Source organism: Bombina bombina, chromosome 4, assembly GCF_027579735.1.
Source record: "Bombina bombina isolate aBomBom1 chromosome 4, aBomBom1.pri, whole genome shotgun sequence".
NCBI lineage: Eukaryota > Metazoa > Chordata > Amphibia > Anura > Bombinatoridae > Bombina > Bombina bombina.
The window spans coordinates 360467497-360485861 of NC_069502.1; the positions used below are offsets into that span (position 1 = coordinate 360467497).

General features: G+C 40.5%; 1 protein-coding gene across 1 annotated transcript in view; it reads right to left on the reverse strand.

Annotated features, from left to right (window-relative positions):
* Positions 1-18365, reverse strand: part of PDCD10 (programmed cell death 10) — a 167182-nt gene that overhangs the window by 81437 nt on the left and 67380 nt on the right. The window lies entirely within an intron of this gene.

An 18365-nucleotide genomic window follows, 5' to 3' on the forward strand; every position in this document is an offset into this window, starting at 1 on the left:
TGAATGGCTCTCCCATGTGCATTGCAATTTCTTCAACAAATGATATCTAAAGAATGAAGAAAATTAGATAATAGAAGTAAATTAGAAAGTTGTTTAAAATTGTATTCTCTACTTGAATTACGAAAGAAAATTTTTGGGTTTAGTGTCCCTTTAAGTCATAAAAAGCATTTTATTTTAAATATAAAACTAGGTTTAGTTCCATGAATAAGCTTTAATAAAACATTACACTTTGTTCCAGCCCCGCTCCCATCCATCACTTTTTACAGATGCAAATATTCCAAAATCCAACTATTCTGAAATCCAAACCTTTTCCAGTCCTCCCAAGCAGTTTGGAGGATCCAATCTGAACTAGTCTGGAGACAAATGTACTTGCCACTGGTGTTTTCCTTCATGATCCGGAACATTTTATATCACAATCTCTTGTTTATTGTACCTTTAAGCTTTGAGTATTCATTAGAAGAAAAAAAAAAAAAACGAATATTTTTTTTATAGAAAAACTAGAACAAAAAGTATTTTTTTTTGGTATATAAAGTGTCCATATTCTAAAAAGGAAATACAATACAATACATTTTTTTTAATTTTTTGTTTTTAACCATTTGGAAGCTAACACAGCAATATTTATGGTGTTGACACCAAATAGTTTAATGTTACTTAAAGTGATGGTGAACTTTAGAGGTTTTAAAATAAGGTGCGGAATCTAAACTATATTTTAGATGGACTTTAATTGATCACTTCTAATAAAGATGCACTGTAACTTACCGTTTAATCTAGCTGTGCCATTCTTATAACCTGCACTCTGGCCGCCCAATTCAAAACTCATGCAGCACTTTTATTTGTAGCAAGCGCGCCAATTGGAGAACAGTTCAAACCATTAGCTCTCAAAAAATGAATTTTGAAGTGGGCAGCGGGAACGTGGGGTATTGGCATAACTAGATTAAAAACAAAAATGTATTCTTACCTGATAAATTAATTTCTTATTTGGTAGTGAGTGTCCATGAGACCTTACTCTTGGGAATGACATCACATGGCCACCAGGAGGAGGGCAGACACACCATACTAATATATACCTCCTATTTTCCCTTCTCTCCTTCCCTCCGTGTGCTCACACAAAAGATACCACACAGCACAATGTTGCCCAGCACCATGAGACTTGTTGAAATAAAATGATCCCCCCCTTTGTGCCAGAACAGTTTATCTAAGGTGAAAAGGAATCCCCCTCAGTGACTATGTGGGAGACAATATGGGGAATATAGGGCAAAACTAACCAAGTCAGTCACTGCACAATAAAGTTGTATTTCAGGGAAGTCACTCGTCACCCTCTCACATGCACCCTGTATAGTTACCCACACGCTGTACTTGTAGGTACATCCTATGCGGTAACTAACAGCTTGGGGATGCAGGATGAGAAGTACATACATCTGGCCATCATTGGAGGAGGGTTAGGAACTTCCCAGCGACACCAGTGGCCTGAGGTGTGCAAATACTTCACAGACAAGATCTACATTGCACAATCCATATTTTATGTTCTGGGAACTATCCACTGAGAGTAATAAAGAATTAGAAAAAAAAAAAAAAAAAAAAAAACATAATTTATGCTTACCTGATAAATTCCTTTCTTCTGTAGTGTGATCAGTCCACGGGTCATCATTACTTCTGGGATATTAACTGCTCCCCTACAGGAAGTGCAAGAGGATTCACCCAGCAGAGCTGCATATAGCTCCTCCCCTCTACGTCACTCCCAGTCATTCGACCAAGGACCAACGAGAAAGGAAAAGCCAAGGGTGAAGTGGTGACTGGAGTATAAATTAAAAAATATTTACCTGCCTTAAAAACAGGGCGGGCCGTGGACTGATCACACTACAGAAGAAAGGAATTTATCAGGTAAGCATAAATTATGTTTTCTTCTGTTAAGTGTGATCAGTCCACGGGTCATCATTACTTCTGGGATACCAATACCAAAGCAAAAGTACACGGATGACAGGAGGGATAGGCAGACTCTTTATACAGAAGGAACCACTGCCTGAAGAACCTTTCTCCCAAAAATAGCCTCCGATGAAGCAAAGGTGTCAAATTTGTAAAATTTGGAAAAAGTATGAAGCGAAGACCAAGTTGCAGCCTTGCAAATCTGTTCAACAGAGGCCTCATTCTTGAAGGCCCAAGTGGAAGCCACAGCTCTAGTAGAATGAGCTGTAATTCTTTCAGGGGGCTGCTGTCCAGCAGTCTCATAAGCTAAACGAATTATGCTACGAAGCCAAAAAGAAAGAGAGGTAGCGGAAGCTTTTTGACCTCTCCTCTGCCCAGAGTAAATGACAAACAGAGAAGACGTTTGTCGGAATTCCTTAGTTGCCTGCAAGTAAAATTTTAGAGCCCGGACAACATCCAGGTTGTGCAGTAGACGTTCCTTCTTTGAAGAAGGATTTGGGCATAAAGAAGGAACAACAATCTCTTGATTGATATTCCTGTTAGTAACTACCTTAGGTAAGAACCCAGGTTTAGTACGCAGGACTACCTTATCCGAATGAAAAATCAAATAAGGAGAATCACAATGTAAGGCTGATAATTCAGAGACTCTTCGAGCCGAGGAAATAGCCATTAAAAATAGAACTTTCCAAGATAACAACTTTATATCAATGGAATGAAGGGGTTCAAACGGAACGCCCTGTAAAACATTAAGAACAAGGTTTAAACTCCATGGTGGAGCAACAGTTTTAAACACAGGCTTAATCCTGGCCAAAGCCTGACAAAAAGCCTGGACGTCAGGAACTTCTGACAGACGTTTGTGTAACAGAATGGACAGAGCTGAGATCTGTCCCTTTAATGAACTAGCAGATAAACCCTTTTCTAAACCTTCTTGTAGAAAAGACAATATCCTAGGAATCCTAACCTTACTCCAAGAGTAACCTTTGGATTCACACCAATGTAGGTATTTACGCCATATCTTATGGTAAATCTTTCTGGTAACAGGTTTCCTAGTCTGTATTAAGGTACTAATAACTGACTCAGAAAACCCACGTCTTGATAAAATTAAGCGTTCAATTTCCAAGCAGTCAGCTTCAGAGAAGTTAGATTTTGATGTTTGAAGGGACCCTGTATCAGAAGGTCCTGTTTCAGAGGTAGAGACCAAGGCGGACAGGATGACATGTCCACCAGGTCTGCATACCAAGTCCTGCGTGGCCACGCAGGTGCTATTAGAATCACTGATGCTCTCTCTTGTTTGATTCTGGCTATCAATCGAGGAAGCAACGGGAAGGGTGGAAACACGTAAGCCATCCTGAAGTCCCAAGGTGCTGTCAGAGCATCTATCAGGACTGCTCCTGGATCTGGACCCGTAACGAGGAAGCTTGGCGTTCTGTCGAGACGCCATGAGATCTATCTCTGGTTTGCCCCAACGTCGAAGTATTTGGGCAAAGACCTCCGGATGAAGTTCCCACTCCCCCGGATGAAAAGTCTGACGACTTAAGAAATCCGCCTCCCAGTTCTCCACTCCCGGGATGTGGATTGCTGACAGGTGGCAAGAGTGAGACTCTGCCCAGCGAATTATCTTTGATACTTCCATCATAGCTAGGGAGCTTCTTGTCCCTCCCTGATGGTTGATGTAAGCTACAGTCGTGATGTTGTCCGACTGAAACCTGATGAACCCCCGAGTTGTCAACTGGGGCCAAGCCAGGAGGGCATTGAGAACTGCTCTCAATTCCAGAATGTTTATTGGCAGGAGACTCTCCTCCTGACTCCATAGTCCCTGAGCCTTCAGGGAATTCCAGACGGCACCCCAACCTAGAAGGCTGGCGTCTGTTGTTACAATTGTCCAGTCTGGTCTGCTGAATGGCATCCCCCTGGACAGGTGTGGCCGAGAAAGCCACCATAGAAGAGAATTTCTGGTCTCTTGATCCAGATTCAGAGAAGGGGATAAGTCTGAGTAATCCCCATTCCACTGACCTAGCATGCACAGTTGCAGTGGTCTGAGGTGTAAGCGTGCAAAGGGTACTATGTCCATTGCCGCTACCATTAAGCCGATTACCTCCATACATTGAGCCACTGACGGGTGTTGAATGGAATGAAGAGTGCGGCAAGCACTTTGAAGTCTTGATAGCCTGTCCTCTGTCAGGTAAATCTTCATTTCTACAGAATCTATAAGAGTCCCCAGGAAGGGAACTCTTGTGAGTGGAACGAGTGAACTTTTCTTTTCGTTCACCTTCCATCCATGTGACCTTAGAAATGCCAGCACTAACTCTGTATGAGATTTGGCAGTTTGAAAGCTTGAAGCTTGTATCAGAATGTCGTCTAGGTATGGAGCTACCGAGATTCCCCGCGGTCTTAGTACCGCCAGAAGAGCACCCAGAACCTTTGTGAAGATTCTTGGCGCTGTAGCCAATCCGAATGGAAGAGCCACAAACTGGTAATGCCTGTCTAGGAAGGCAAACCTTAGGTACCGGTAATGATCTTTGTGAATCGGTATGTGCAGGTAAGCATCTTTTAAATCTACAGTGGTCATGTACTGACCCTCTTGGATCATAGGTAAAATTGTCCGAATAGTCTCCATCTTGAACGATGGAACTCTTAGGAATTTGTTTAGGATCTTTAAGTCCAGGATTGGTCTGAAAGTTCCCTCTTTTTTGGGAACCACAAACAGATTTGAGTAAAACCCCTGTCCCTGTTCCGATCGTGGAACTGGATGGATTACTCCCATTAACAAGAGCTCTTGTACGCAGCGTAGAAAAGCCTCTTTCTTTGTCTGGATTGTTGACAATCTTGACAGATGAAATCTCTCTCTTGGAGGAGAGTATTTGAAGTCCAGAAGGTATCCCTGAGATATTATCTCTAGCGCCCAGGGATCCTGAACATCTCTTGCCCAAGCCTGGGCGAAGAGAGAAAGTCTGCCCCCCACTAGATCCGATCCCGGATCGGGGGCCCTCAATTCATGCTGTTTTGGGGGCAGCAGCAGGTTTCCTAGTCTGCTTGCCCTTGTTCCAGGACTGGTTAGGTTTCCAGCCTTGTCTGTAGCGAGCAACAGCTCCTTCCTGTTTTGGTGCAGAGGAAGTTGATGCTGCTCCTGCTTTGAAATTACGAAAGGAACGAAAACTAGACTGTCTAGTCTTGGCTTTGGCTTTGTCCTGAGGCAGGGCATGGCCTTTACCTCCTGTAATGTCAGCGATAATCTCTTTCAACCCGGGCCCGAATAAGGTCTGCCCTTTGAAAGGTATATTAAGCAATTTAGACTTAGAAGTAACATCAGCTGACCAGGATTTTAGCCACAGCGCCCTGCGTGCCTGAATGGCGAATCCTGAATTCTTCGCCGTAAGTTTAGTAAGATGTACTACGGCCTCCGAAATGAATGAATTAGCTAGTTTAAGGACTCTAAGCCTGTCCGTAATGTCGTCCAGAGTAGCTGAACCAATGTTCTCTTCCAGAGACTCAATCCAGAATGCCGCTGCAGCCGTGATCGGCGCAATGCATGCAAGGGGTTGCAATATAAAACCTTGTTGAACAAACATTTTCTTAAGGTAACCCTCTAACTTTTTATCCATTGGATCTGAAAAAGCACAGCTATCCTCCACCGGGATAGTGGTACGCTTAGCTAAAGTAGAAACTGCTCCCTCCACCTTAGGGACCGTTTGCCATAAGTCCCTTGTGGTGGCGTCTATTGGAAACATTTTTCTAAATATCGGAGGGGGTGAGAACGGCACACCGGGTCTATCCCACTCCTTAGTAACAATTTCAGTAAGTCTCTTAGGTATAGGAAAAACCTCAGTACTCGTCGGTACCGCAAAATATTTATCCAACCTACACATTTTCTCTGGTATTGCAACTGTGTTACAATCATTCAGAGCCGCTAACACCTCCCCTAGTAATACACGGAGGTTTTCCAGTTTAAATTTAAAATTTGAAATATCTGAATCCAGTCTGTTTGGATCAGAACCGTCACCCACAGAATGAAGTTCTCCGTCCTCATGTTCTGCCACCTGTGACGCAGTGTCTGACATGGCCCTAATATTATCAGCGCACTCTGTTCTCACCCCAGAGTGATCACGCTTACCTTTTAGTTCTGGTAATTTAGCCAAAACTTCAGTCATAACAGTAGCCATATCCTGTAATGTGATTTGTAATGGCCGCCCAGCTGTACTCGGCGCTACAATATCACGCACCTCCCTCTGAGCGGGAGATGTAGGTACTGACACGTGAGGCGAGTTAGTCGGCATAACTCTCCCCTCGTTGTTTGGTGAAATTTGTTCAATTTGTACAGATTGATTTTTATTTAAAGTAGCATCAATACAGTTAGTACATAAATTTCTATTGGGCTCCACTTTGGCATTGCAACAAATGACACAGGTATCATCTTCTGAATCAGACATGTTTAACACACTAGCAAATAAACTTGCAACTTGGAAATACAATTCAAATAGAATAATATTAAAACGTACTGTGCCTTTAAGAAGCACAGAAGATCTATGACAGTTAAAAATTAATAAATTGAAACAGTTATAGCCTCAATCCTTGTAAACAACACAACTTTAGCAAAGGTTTAATCCCATTAGCAAAGATAACAATTTCTGAAAGCAGGAAACAAATTACAGAATAAAAGTTTTTATTTCAGTCAAACTATAATTCTCACAGCTCTGCTGAGAGAAATTACCTCCCTCAAAATAAGTTTTGAAGACCCCTGAGCTCTGTAGAGATGAACCAGATCATGCAGGGAATACAATGAGTTGCTGACTGAAATATTTGATGCATAGTAAAAGCGCCCCTCCCCCACACACACAGCAGTGAGGGAGAACAGAAACTGACAGAAAAAACAGATTTAAGCAACTGCCAAGTGGAAAAATGGTGCCCAAACATTTATTCACTCAGTACCTCAGCAAATGAAAACGATTTTACATTCCAGCAAAAACGTTAAACATAATCTCTAGTTATTAAACAGCTTTATGTCTTTCTTACAGTGTAATTCTAGTGAAGTACCATTCTCCCAGAATACTGAAGTGTAAAGTATACATACATGACATTATATCGGTATGGCAGGATTTTCTCATCAATTCCATTGTCAGAAAATAAAAACTGCTACATACCTCTATGCAGATTCATCTGCCCGCTGTCCCCTGATCTGAAGTTTACCTCACTCCTCAGATGGCCAAGAACAGCAATATGATCTTAACTACTCCGGCTAAAATCATAGCAAAACTCTGGTAGATTCTTCCTCAAACTCTGCCAGAGAGGTAATAACACCTCCGGTGCTATTTTAAAATAACAAACTTTTGATTGAAGATATAAAACTAAGTATAATCACCATAGTCCTCTCACACGACCTATCTAGTTGCTGGGTGCAAGAGAATGACTGGGAGTGACGTAGAGGGGAGGAGCTATATGCAGCTCTGCTGGGTGAATCCTCTTGCACTTCCTGTAGGGGAGCAGTTAATATCCCAGAAGTAATGATGACCCGTGGACTGATCACACTTAACAGAAGAAAAAACACTTTTCTAGCACACCTCTCTCCTTGACTAGGTAAAGAAGTACGGATATATTAAAGCTCTAGTAGGGTTTTTTGCTTCCTCCTGGTGGCAAGGTGATGTAATTCCCAAGAGTAAGGTCTTGTGGACTCTCACTAGAAGTGATCAATTAAAGACTCTAAAATATTGCTCAATTCCGTACCCGATTTTAAAACATATAAAGTTTACCATAACTTTAAGACAACCATTTTCTACATATATTATAACCACACGTAACACTTCGGAGCTGCAAATCTTTGTAGGTGGATTATTTCACTGTGAACTTTAATATAGGGCTATCAAAATTATTAACTGCTGTGCATGAAATTTTAACCGATGAGCTTTAAATATAACAGCAGCAGGGAACTATATGCCCTGAGCATGCTAGCCGATTTAGCAATTGCACATTTTATAAGGTCAGAGGTAGACAGTCCATTATGGAAACATGCAAAAAATGTTTTCAAGCACAAAGCCCATGTAAATTATGCATATTTGTTTTTATCTACAATACATGAGTATGCATTAAAATATTCTTGTATAGCCCTATAAACGGACGTTTGTAAAAAGTTGCTCTAATGACTAAATCATTTTGCTAGTTTTTTTTTTATTTAAAAAAAAAGAGACATAAAACCCAAACGTTTTCGCTCACAATTCATATAGAGAATACCATTTAAAAAAACTTTCCATTTTACTTTTATCCATTGTGCTTGTTGAAGAAGCAGCAATTGACTACTGGGAGCTATTTAACACCTGGGTGAGCCAATAACGAAGCATATATTTCAATCCACCAATCAGCAGCTCCTGAGCCTATATAGGTATCCTTTTCAACAAAGGAAACAAAGTGAACCAAACAAATAAGATAATAGAAGCAAATTGTTAAAGGGACAGTCAACACCAGAATTTTTGTTGTTGTTTTAAAAGATAGATAATCCCTTTATTACCTATTCCCCAGTTTTGCATAACCAACAGTTATAATACACGTTTTACCTCTGTAATTACCTTGTATCTAAGTCTCTGCAGACTGTCCCCTTATTTCAGTTCTTTTGACAGAATTGCATTTTAGCCAATCAGTGCTCACTCCTCGGTAAATTCTCGTGCATGAGCTCTATGTTATCTATGTGAAACACATGAACTAACGCCCTCTAGTGGTGAAAAGCTGTCAAAATGCATTTAGATTAGAGGCGGCCTTCAAGGTCTAAGAAATTAGCATATGAACCTCCTAGGTTTAGCTTTCAACTAAGAATACCAAGACAACAAAGCAAAATTGGTGATAAAAATAAATTGGAAAATAGTTTAAAATTACATGCTGAATCATGAAATAAAAAGATTGCGTTTCATGTCTCTTTAATATGCAGTTTTCCATTTTATAGTGATATCAAGTAGCCATTTGAAGAATCAGACATAGATGAAACTTATCCATAGCTATTTATGCAAGGCATCTAAAGAATTGATTAGGTTTAATTCGCAAAGAGTTGCAATCTCTAAATTTCCAATTTTTATTTAATTTGTAAGTTACCCTTAATATAAAGTCAGTTCAAAAATAGTTATGATCTGGTATAGAAAATGGCAAATGAGAATGCTAGTTATTTTTCCAGAGTGAATATTTGTATATAAAAAAAAATAATAAAAAAAAAATGAATCCTAATTTATGTAAGAACTTACCTGATAAATTAAGAGTCCATGAGCTAGTGATGTATGGGATATACAATCCTACCAGGAGGGACAAAGTTTCCCAATACATCCCTCACCACACCCACAATTCAATTTAACGAATATCCAAGTAGTGGGGTGATAAAATAAGGAGTAAAAAAGCATACAAGAAGAGGAACTAGAAATAAAAACAGAATTTATGCTTACCTGATAAATTACTTTCTCCAACGGTGTGTCCGGTCCACGGCGTCATCCTTACTTGTGGGATATTCTCTTCCCCAACAGGAAATGGCAAAGAGCCCAGCAAAGCTGGTCACATGATCCCTCCTAGGCTCCGCCTACCCCAGTCATTCGACCGACGTAAAGGAGGAATATGCATAGGAGAAATCATATAATACCGTGGTGACTGTAGTTAGAGAAAATAATTCATCAGACCCGATTAAAAAAACCAGGGCGGGCCGTGGACCGGACACACCGTTGGAGAAAGTAATTTATCAGGTAAGCATAAATTCTGTTTTCTCCAACATAGGTGTGTCCGGTCCACGGCGTCATCCTTACTTGTGGGAACCAATACCAAAGCTTTAGGACACGGATGATGGGAGGGAGCAAATCAGGTCACCTAGATGGAAGGCACCACGGCTTGCAAAACCTTTCTCCCAAAAATAGCCTCAGAAGAAGCAAAAGTATCAAATTTGTAAAATTTGGTAAAAGTGTGCAGTGAAGACCAAGTCGCTGCCTTACATATCTGATCAACAGAAGCCTCGTTCTTGAAGGCCCATGTGGAAGCCACAGCCCTAGTGGAGTGAGCTGTGATTCTTTCAGGAGGCTGCCGTCCAGCAGTCTCATAAGCCAATCGGATGATGCTTTTAAGGAAAAAAGAGAGAGAGGTAGAAGTTGCTTTTTGACCTCTCCTTTTACCAGAATAAACAACAAACAAAGAAGATGTTTGTCTGAAATCCTTTGTAGCCTCTAAATAGAATTTTAGAGCACGAACTACATCCAAATTGTGTAACAAACGTTCCTTCTTTGAAACTGGATTCGGACACAAAGAAGGCACAACTATCTCCTGGTTAATGTTTTTGTTAGAAACAACTTTCGGAAGAAAACCAGGTTTAGTACGCAAAACCACCTTATCTGCATGGAACACCAGATAAGGAGGAGAACACTGCAGAGCAGATAACTCTGAAACTCTTCTAGCAGAAGAAATTGCAACCAAAAACAAAACTTTCCAAGATAGTAACTTAATATCTACGGAATGTAAGGGTTCAAACGGAACCCCTTGAAGAACTGAAAGAACTAAATTGAGACTCCAAGGAGGAGTCAAAGGTTTGTAAACAGTCTTGATTCTAACCAGAGCCTGAACAAAAGCTTGAACATCTGGCACAGCCGCCAGTTTTTTGTGAAGTAAAACAGATAAAGCAGAAATCTGTCCCTTCAAAGAACTTGCAGATAATCCTTTCTCCAAACCCTCCTGTAGAAAGGATAGAATCTTAGGAATTTTTATCTTGTTCCATGGGAATCCTTTAGATTCACACCAACAAATATATTTTTTCCATATTTTATGGTAAATTTTCCTAGTTACAGGCTTTCTAGCCTGAACAAGAGTATCAATGACAGAATCTGAAAACCCACGCTTTGATAAAATCAAGCGTTCAATCTCCAAGCAGTCAGTTGGAGTGAAGCCAGATTCGGATGTTCGAATGGACCTTGAACAAGAAGGTCCTGTCTCAAAGGTAGCTTCCATGGTGGAGCCGATGACATATTCACCAGGTCTGCATACCAAGTTCTGCGTGGCCACGCAGGAGCTATCAAGATCACCGAAGCCCTCTCCTGATTGATCCTGGCTACCAGCCTGGGAATGAGAGGGAACGGTGGGAATACATAAGCTAGGTTGAAGGTCCAAGGCGCTATCAGTGCATCTACTAGAGTCGCCCTGGGATCCCTGGATCTGGACCCGTAGCAAGGAACCTTGATGTTCTGACGAGACGCCATCAGGTCCATGTCTGGAATGCCCCATAATTGAGTTATTTGGGCAAAGATTTCTGGATGGAGTTCCCACTCCCCCGGATGGAAAGTCTGACGACTCAGAAAATCCGCTTCCCAATTTTCCACTCCTGGGATGTGGATTGCAGACAAGTGGCAGGAGTGATTCTCCGCCCATTGAATTATTTTGGTCACTTCCTCCATCGCCAGGGAACTCCTTGTTCCCCCCTGATGGTTGATATATGCAACAGTCGTCATGTTGTCTGATTGAAACCTTATGAATTTGGCCTTTGCTAGTTGAGGCCAAGCTTTGAGAGCATTGAATATCGCTCGCAGTTCCAGAATGTTTATCGGGAGAAGAGATTCTTCCCGAGACCATAGACCCTGAGCTTTCAGGGGTTCCCAGACAGCGCCCCAGCCCACCAGACTGGCGTCGGTCGTGACAATGACCCACTCTGGTCTGCGGAAGCTCATTCCCTGTGACAGGTTGTCCAGGCTCAGCCACCAACGGAGTGAATCTCTGGTTCTTTGATCTACTTGGATCGTCGGAGACAAGTCTGTATAATCCCCATTCCACTGTCTGAGCATGCACAGTTGTAATGGTCTTAGATGAATTCGTGCAAAAGGAACTATGTCCATTGCCGCAACCATCAAACCTATTACTTCCATGCACTGCGCTATGGAAGGAAGAAGAACAGAATGAAGTACTTGACAAGAGCTTAGAAGTTTTGATTTTCTGGCCTCTGTGAGAAAAATCTTCATTTCTAAGGAGTCTATTATTGTTCCCAAGAAGGGAACTCTTGTTGACGGGGACAGAGAACTTTTTTCTATGTTCACTTTCCACCCGTGAGATCTGAGAAAGGCTAGGACAATGTCCGTATGAGCCTTTGCTTTTGACAGAGACGACGCTTGAATCAGTATGGTCGTCCAAGTAAGGTACTACTGCAATGCCCCTTGGTCTTAGCACCGCTAGAAGGGACCCTAGTACCTTTGTGAAAATCCTTGGAGCAGTGGCTAATCCGAATGGAAGTGCCACAAACTGGTAATGCTTGTCCAGAAAGGCGAACCTTAGGAACCGATGATGTTCCTTGTGGATAGGAATATGTAGATACGCATCCTTTAAATCCACCGTGGTCATGAATTGACCTTCCTGGATGGTAGGAAGAATTGTTCGAATGGTTTCCATCTTGAACGATGGAACCCTGAGAAATTTGTTTAGAATCTTGAGATCTAAAATTGGTCTGAATGTTCCTTCTTTTTTGGGAACTATGAACAGATTGGAGTAAAACCCCATCCCTTGTTCTCCTAATGGAACAGGATGAATCACTCCCATTCTTAACAGGTCTTCTACACAATGTAAGAATGCCTGTCTTTTTATTTGGTTTGAAGACAATTGAGACCTGTGGAACCTACCCCTTGGGGGTAGTTCCTTGAATTCCAGGAGATAACCTTGAGAAACTATTTCTAGCGCCCAAGGGTCCTGAACATCTCTTGCCCAAGCCTGAGCAAAGAGAGAGAGTCTGCCCCCCACCAGATCCGGTCCCGGATCGGGGGCCAACACTTCATGCTGTTTTAGTACCAGTGGCAGGTTTCTTGGCCTGCTTACCCTTGTTCCAGCCTTGCATCGGTCTCCAGGCTGGTTTGGTTTGAGAACTATTACCCTCTTGCTTAGAGGGTGTAGAATTTGAGGCTGGTCCGTTTCTGCGAAAGGGACGAAAATTTGGCTTATTTTTAGCCTTAAAAGACCTATCCTGAGGAAGGGCGTGGCCCTTTCCCCCAGTGATGTCTGAAATAATCTCTTTCAAGTCAGGGCCAAACAGCGTTTTACCTTTGAAAGGGATGTTAAGCAATTTGTTCTTGGAGGACACATCTGCTGACCAAGACTTTAGCCAAAGCGCTCTGCGCGCCACAATAGCAAAACCTGAATTTTTCGCCGCTAATCTAGCTAATTGCAAAGTGGCGTCTAAGATAAAAGAGTTAGCCAATTTAAGTGCTTGAACTCTGTCCATAACCTCCTCATACGAAGAGTCTTTATTGAGCAACTTTTCTAGTTCTTCGAACCAGAAACACGCCGCTGTAGTGACAGGAACAATGCATGAAATTGGTTGTAGAAGGTAACCTTGCTGAACAAACATCTTTTTAAGCAAACCCTCTAATTTTTTTATCCATAGGATCTTTGAAAGCACAACTATCTTCTATAGGGATAGTAGTGCGTTTGTTTAGAGTAGAAACCGCCCCCTCGACCTTGGGGACTGTCTGCCATAAGTCCTTTCTGGGGTCGACCATAGGAAATAATTTTTTAAATATAGGGGGAGGAACAAAAGGCATGCCGGGCCTTTCCCATTCCTTATTTACAATGTCCGCCACCCGCTTGGGTATAGGAAAAGCATCGGGGGGCACCGGGACCTCTAGGAACTTGTCCATCTTACATAATTTCTCTGGAATGACCAAATTGTCACAATCATCCAGAGTAGATAACACCTCCTTAAGCAGAGCGCGGAGATGTTCTAATTTAAATTTAAAAGTAATAACATCAGGTTCAGCTTGTTGAGAAATTTTTTCTGAATCTGAAATTTCTCCCTCAGACAAAACCTCCCTCCTGGCCCCTTCAGATTGGTGTGAGGGTATGTCAGAACCATTATCATCAGCGTCCTCATGCTCTTCAGAATCTAAAACAGAGCAATCGCGCTTTCTCTGATAAGTGGGCATTTTGGACAAAATGTTTTTAATAGAATTATCCATTACAGCCGTTAATTTTTGCATAGTAAGAAGGATTGGCGCACTAGATGTACTAGGGGCCTCTTGTGTGGGCAAGACTGGTGTAGACACAGAAGGGGATGATGCAGTACCATGCTTACTCCCTTCGCTTGAGGAATCATTTTGGGCAACATCATTATCAGTGGCATCATTGTCCCTACTTTGTTTGGACACTATGTCACATTTCAAAATTCACCAAAATTTCACCACAGTGTCTTAAAGCCTTAAAAGTATTGCACACCAAATTTGAAAGCTTTAACTCTTAAAATAACGGAACCGGAGCCGTTTTTACATTTAACCCCTATACAGTCCCTGGTATCTGCTTTGCTGAGACCCAACCAAGCCCAGAGGGGAATACGATACCAAATGACGCCTTCAATAAGCTTTTTCAGTGGTTCTTAGCTCCTCACACATGCATCTGCATGCCTTGCTTTCCAAAAACAACTGCGCATTAGTGGCGCGAAAATGAGGCTCTGCCTATGACTAGAAAAGGCCCCCAGTGAAAAAGGTGTCCAATACAGTGCCTGCCGTTTTTTTTAATACATCCCCAAGATTAAAAGAACTATTCATAGTTATAATCCACTAAAAATACTTATAAAGTAATCGTTTTAGCCCAGAAAAATGTCTACCAGTCTTTAAAGCCCTTGTGAAGCCCTTTATTCTTATACTAAACTAAGAAAATGGCTTACCGGTTCCCATAGGGAAAATGACAGCTTCCAGCATTACCAAGTCTTGTTAGAAATGTGTCATACCTCAAGCAGCAAAAGTCTGCCCACTGTTTCCCCCAACTGAAGTTAATTCATCTCAACAGTCCTGTGTGGAAACAGCCATCGATTTTAGTAACTGTTGCTAAAATCATTTTCCTCAAACAGAAATCTTCATCTCTTTTCTGTTTCAGAGTAAATAGTACATACCAGCACTATTTTAAAATAACAAACTCTTGATTGAAGAATAAAAACTACATTTAAACACCAAAAAACTCTTAGCCATCTCCGTGGAGATGTTGCCTGTGCAACGGCAAAGAGAATGACTGGGGTAGGCGGAGCCTAGGAGGGATCATGTGACCAGCTTTGCTGGGCTCTTTGCCATTTCCTGTTGGGGAAGAGAATATCCCACAAGTAAGGATGACGCCGTGGACCGGACACACCTATGTTGGAGAAATTGTGCTTTTACACAAAAAAAAGCCATAACCACCAAAATGGGTGGGCCTCATGGACTCTTGCCAATATGAAAGAAATGAATTTATCAGGTAAGTTCATACATAAATTATGTTTTCTTTCATGTAATTGGTAAGAGTCCATGACCTAGTGACATATGGGATAGAAATACCCAAGATGTGGAAGACCACAGAAGAGTCACTAGAAAGGGAGGGATAAAATAAAAGCAGCCATTTCCGCTGAAAAAAAATTAAATCCACACAAAAAGTTTTTCTCATAAATTGAAGAAAAAAAAAAACTTAAAACATAAGCAGAAGAATCAAACTGAAACAGCTGCCTGAAAAACTTTTCTACCAAAAACTACTTCAAAAGAAGCAAATACATCAGAATGGTAAAATTTTGTAAATGAATGCAAAGAAAACCAAGTTGTTGCTTTGCAAAACTAAACAACCGAAGCTTCATTCTTAAAAAGCCAAGAAGTGGCTACTGAACTAGTAGAATGAGCAGTAATTATCTGAAGCGAAGACTGACCCGTCTCCAAATAAGCTTAAGAAACAAATAGTTTTAACCAAGATGGCAAAGAAATGGTAGTAGTTTTCTGACCTTCCTAGGACCAGAAAAAACAACAAATAGACTAGAAGTCTTCCTGAAACCTATAGTAGCTCCGACATATTTCAAAGCTCTTAGGATATCCAAAGAATGTAAAGATCTCTAAAAAGAATTCTTAGGAAGAAATTTAAACAAAGTCCGCAAAACTTATCCTGATGGAAAAAAAAAAAAAAAAATCAGAGAGAGAGACTGGAAAGAGAGCAAACAATTCTGAAAACTCTTCTTGCTGAAGAGATAATCTAACATTCAAAGTATGCTTAAGGCTTAAACAGAAGAGCCTGTATAGCCTTAAAAAAAACAATTCAAGACTCCAAGGAGGAGAAATTGATAAAATAACAGACTTGATATGAACCAGTCTGAACAAAACAGTAAATGTCAGGAAGAATAGTAATCTTTTCTTATAAAAAGAAACAGAAAAGGCAAAGATGTGTCTCTAAAATACTTGGACAAATCGTAAACCCAACCATCCTGAAAATTCTAGGAATTCTAAGAGAATGCCACAAGAATTTATGAGAAGAACAGTATAAAATATAGATTTATCAAACCTTATGATAAATGTTCTTGAAAACAGACTTATAAACCTGCAACATAATGATAAAAAACTGAGTCAGAGAACCTCTATGACTAAACACCAAACAAGTTCCATATCTTCAAATTAGTAATTTGAAATTCGGATGGAAAAAAATAGCCCCTAAAACAAGAGGGCTAGCCAAAGAAAAAGTGGCCAAGGATGGCAACTGGACATCCGAACAAGATCCACATACAAAACTTAAGAGGCCATGCTGATGCTATCATACACATATGAGACTATTGCAAAATGATCTTGAAGAACACCTTTGGAAGAAAAAAAAAAAAAACAGAGGGGGGAAGGATGCAGCCAGGTTGCAAAAACCAAGACACAGCTAAAGTATCCACCATTTCCACATGAGGATCCCTAGACCTGAAAAGGTACCTGGGAAATTGATAGAACACATCTGTATAGAGGTACCACTCTCCCAGATGTAAAGACTGATGGCTGAGATAATCCATCTTCTAAATGTCTAAACCTGAGATATAAATCATAAAGATTAGACAGGAGAGAAAAACCACCTAAGAACGTATTCAAGATATTTCTTAACTGCAAGTTCCTATTAAATGATTGACATATGCCACAATTGTGATATTGTCTGTTTGAAAGAAAAAAAATCTCTCCTAAAAGAAGCTAAGCCTGAAAAGAGCTCTGAAATAGCACTAAGTTTCCAAACCTCTTGTGCTGTCAAAGACCCTCAGACAGCTCACCAACCTGCAAGACTTGCATCCATTAAGAATACAGTCCAGGAAGGACGAACAAAAAGGAGACCTCCTGAATAAAACAATGATAGACTAATCATAAAAAACAGAGCGAATAGAGTGTTAGGATTTAAAAATATCATGTGATATCTGAAAACAAACCATGTATCATAGATTCAGTATGCAAAGCAAAAAGAGATCTCGGAAGAAAAACGAGCAAAGGGAACCACGCCCGATGCTGCAGTTATGAGACCTAAAACTTTCATGCACATTGCCACTGAAAGAAATAAACCAGACTAAGTAAAACAGAGTAATGCCAGATACAATTGACTTTTGTGCGATAAAGACATGCATACAGAATCCATCTAAAAACCCAAAAAGAAGTGACCCTTGTCTGAGGAATCACAAAAAAACTTAGGTAAATTAAATCCTCCAACTAGGTTTTGAAAAAACAAAACTTAGTTGATTCATAAGAGAGATTCCAAAAAAGAAAGATCCACATATATTAATACTGCTCTTTCATAAGTATGTATTGGGTACTTGTAAGCGCATCTAATTACCCATAAGGGACTTAAAACACTGCTCATTTAATTGACCTCGGAGAATGAAAGGCTGAATGGACCTTGTCAGGAATCTAATCTGCAACCCTCAGGATGCTACAGGGCTCAGACACAGTACATTAGTATGCTAAGCTATCTGCCCATCTTAATAAAAGAAAAAAAAAGAAAGGACTAAGCTAATGCCAAAATACCATCCAAATAAGGAAGCACCACCATACCTTACTTACTGCCTGAAGACAGAAGAAAGGCACCAAGAATCTATGAAAAGATTCATAAAGCTGTCGCTAAACCAAATGGAAAAGTGACAAATTGGTAAAGTTCAGCTAAAAAAAGAGAATCTCAGAATCCACAAGTGGTCTGAATCATTCTGAATGAACATATAAAATGAGGATAAACATCATGAAAAATGAATGGACATGAAATGACCTTAACAAAAAGGCATAATAGTCCTTATAATTGCCAACATAAAAGTTGAACAATATAAAAGTCTTCAGATCCAAAAAATGAACTGAATAAACCCTTCTTCTTTGGGACAAAGAATAGAAACCCAAACGCTGTTCCTGCAAAAAGAACTGGCACAATCACTCCTGAAAATAAATCAGAGTGTACTGAGAAAGAAGATTCTTCCCATAGGTCTCATTCTGAAAATCTATTCAAACCCTAAGAAAAAAATAGATTTGGACTGATCCAAAAACAATTCAATCTGCCCCCCACCAGAAAGAGTGGAATAGAGAACCGCACCTTCATGCAGTCTAATAACTAGTAAATATATAGCGTATTCCTCCCAAAAAGGATACAAAACGCTTTTTCAGTGCTTACACCCGGAATTAACCAAATCAGCAGCTGAGAAAAAAAAAAAAAAACCCAGTAGTTATTACCCAAATAAATGGCATACAATAAAT